Source organism: Cynoglossus semilaevis, chromosome 2 (genome assembly GCF_000523025.1).
Source record: "Cynoglossus semilaevis isolate Cse_v1.0 chromosome 2, Cse_v1.0, whole genome shotgun sequence".
NCBI classification, from domain to species: Eukaryota; Metazoa; Chordata; class Actinopteri; order Pleuronectiformes; family Cynoglossidae; genus Cynoglossus; species Cynoglossus semilaevis.
The window spans coordinates 16428198-16431372 of NC_024308.1; the positions used below are offsets into that span (position 1 = coordinate 16428198).

The 3175-nt window shown below is 42.4% G+C and overlaps 1 protein-coding gene across 3 annotated transcripts in view; it reads right to left on the reverse strand.

The window, feature by feature from the left end:
- lnx1 (ligand of numb-protein X 1) overlaps window positions 1-3175 on the reverse strand; it is a 55849-nt gene that overhangs the window by 47725 nt on the left and 4949 nt on the right. The window contains exon 1 of one of the 3 annotated variants that reach the window (XM_025054078.1): window positions 196-997. The exons of 1 other annotated variant lie outside the window; for it this stretch is intronic. The gene's annotated coding sequence lies outside the window, so the exon portion shown is untranslated. Of the gene's footprint in view, window positions 1-180; window positions 998-3175 lie in introns of those variants that run through there. One more of the 3 variants, XM_025054076.1, reaches the window with a different exon arrangement.

Genomic DNA, 3175 nt, shown 5'->3' on the forward strand with positions numbered 1-3175 from the left:
TACCTGACATGTAGCAGATGCAAATGACCTCGATGCTAATAGTACGCGACGCAGCAACAGGTAACGTGGATATTTCTCTTTAGTTAACGTCTTACGCTAATGTCATCACTGACAGCATTTAGACAAACAACACGTCTCTGACTTAAGGATTTGTTTAGGAAGAAAAGAAAGTTTACTTACATAAGAGACACTCACTTTCAGTTGAGCATTTCACCTGAACAGGTAAAACTCAGCACAGGGTGTAACGTTAAACCGCAGAGAGCCAAGGTGGAGGGAAGGACGGGGGAGTTAGATGACTCAGTGAAGGGGACTTTGTCCCAGTCACGCAGCCCGTGGATTGGCTGCCGGTCCGACAGCAAAGAAATTTTATCTGCTTGTCAGTCTTGAGGGAATTCTCCAGCCCTGCTGCTCATGTGTGAGCTCTGAGGCAGCACACCTTCGACAGGCCAAGGTGATCAGGAAGTGAGCTGCAGGGCGGGGGCCAGGGAAAAGGTAAACAAGGGAGCTGCCCAAACCTGCTCTGGGAGTTTTAGAGAAGCTGGAATTTCCAAAGAAGTAAAAAGAAAAGTAAGACGTAAAAGAATGGGGCAGGATTATGGAAAGTATTTTCATCTGTTTCATTTGTATAAATACACAGTACAAACGTAAGTAACGTAGGGGGTGAAGTGATGTGAATCCTGGTCGGAGGTCACAGCAGGTCATTGACAACTGGGCTCTAAAAATAAAACACTGCTTTTCCACCAACAGAAGTGATTCTGATCAGACCTTCCTGTACACACCAGCACACTCAGCGTTAGCTGCCCATAATCTGAGGAAATGACAACATGTCTGAGCAGAAAGTGCTTTAAACCTGTGTACGGCATTATACCTGTTGCTTACCCATAATGCCTTCTCTCTGTTGTGGTTTTGCTCCTCTCTGACAATAGCTGCTTTTGTAAAGATGCGTGTGTGTGACTACGGCTTTGCATGAAAACAGTCGTTATCCCCGTTTCTGATGTGGTTTTCCTCTCGGCCTTTCCTGCCACATGCAGCTCTTAAAGAACCAGTGACAAACACACACACACACACACAGAGAGAGAGAGAGAGAGAGAGAGAGCCACAGGTGCTCCACAAGAACACGTCTGCAGACACAAAATGAGTCACTGAGAGCAGGAGTGAGTCAGGAGTCAGAAAATACTCATTGTTTTAAAGAACGTGTATTTACCTGCCTGGTATCATGGCCGACATGTTCAACAACACAGGTTTACGGCCTTCTTACAGTCACCTCTGTTGTCTGGTGCTGTATTTTGTCATACTCTGTGACCAGTTAAAGGTTACATTGATGTGATGGTTCATATGTTGCTGCTTTGGGCTACAGTACATGGTATCAAGTGTTTAAAGAGCCGGTTGCCAGGTTGTAGGGTCTATTTTTATCCTTCTGTTACTAATATGTGGTTTCACTTTAACAGCACAGTGGATAGAAAAGAAGATTACACCACAACAAGTCACTTTGTTGTTGAGACCTTTTTAACCAACACTGTGTGTTAATGTGTAAATTCAACCAATAGAATACTGTTAAAGGGAGACTTTGTTTACAGGAAAGCAGGAAACCTGATTGGTCTAAAAGTACAGACTTTCTGTTGAGCTCGCTGTGGTAACCAGTTAACTTCTGCGTAGTTACTAATCATAGAATACATTCATTAAAAATGAGAGGGTGAAGATCTTTTTACAAGTTCTGTATGTATTTTATATATTTATTCAAGAACATAAATGAAATAAATAGTTCTTCTTCCTGTACGTCATCCTCTGCAGGTAACTGATCCACATTCCTACAATCTAGGAGTTCATTGCCATTCATGTGCTGATCTATTCTCAGACAATAGTCTTTTTTTGTTGTTTTTTTTGTCTGGCTGCAGCTTTAGCTCATTTCATTTTGTTCATTGTTGAATCTGCGCTGCTGTCTCAATGTGTCTTTTATTAATGAAGTCACTTCTCTGAGTCAACGGTGTTCCACTTTCCTGGTAGTCTTCTACTCCCTGACTCAAGGTGACATTTGAACATACAGCGGTGGCCGCGGCTCATGTTGTTTCCCTTGTTTTTTACCTGTAACTGTGACACAGCATGTCATCCCTTTAAAATATTGACACAAAACAGTACTGATCAGACACGTGTCAGTACTTTACTCAAACCACCGTTTTTATGAAGTTTAGTCACAGTTTAGTCTTTATTTTTTGTATTAATTCCCTTTTTTGATTATTTGTGATTTTATTTCACTCAGTTTCACTAAATAATATGTGGAAATAATGCAGTACTAAGTAAGTAATTTGTCTAGTACCACAAAGGCCTCCGTATTTGACAGTCGGTCTTGTAACAGTCGGACAGCAGGTCCGTTCATGTGAAGGTCTGTGAGCAGCAGTCACTGCTGAGAACATTTTCATTATTCAGATCGTAAAGGGCAGAGGAAGTTATTTGTCAAATGTCACAGTGACACGGAGCCAGATTGCTACAAAAGACAGAGATGTTGGTACAAGTGGGACAAGAGGGACGCACACGCCGAACAGAATACAGGATTAGAAGGCGGTGCAAAACCAGTGGTTAAAGAAAGGGAGAAAGAGAGAGAGAGAGAGAGAGAGAGATGATGATGATGATGATGATGATGATGATGATGATGTGTGTCTACGTGTCAAACAAGTGTTCTAAAGCTTGGGGTGAGCAGAGAGCCTCTGTTCCACCATGTAACTCCTCAAACCAACAAATGAAGACGAATGCATTTCATCTATCTGCTGCCAAAACGACACCGTCGCACCGAGACACAGGCGAACAAAAATCACCTGAACACCTCCACAGCCGTCCACCATCGATCAGACAGTGTTGAAATACTTCTGTGTCAGAGAGAGTGGAATTGAATTAAAGCCTGTGTGTGTTTGTGTTCAAGGCTCTGTTGAAGGTAAACTACCACAGACCACAGATACTCTACAGGGAGGCAGGCTTATTATCTGCTGGTCCACGGTCTGAGGCAAACAGTGACCTCTGTCAGTGCTGTATGTCACTCAAAGGTTACTCTCTGGTAACTTCCAAAGTGTGTTCAACAAGTTAGTTATATGTTTTTGATAAATAATAATAAAAAAAACCCAGAGCAATATCTCATCCTCCTCCCCTGCCTTTGTTGACAAAGATAGATGGATGGATGGATGGA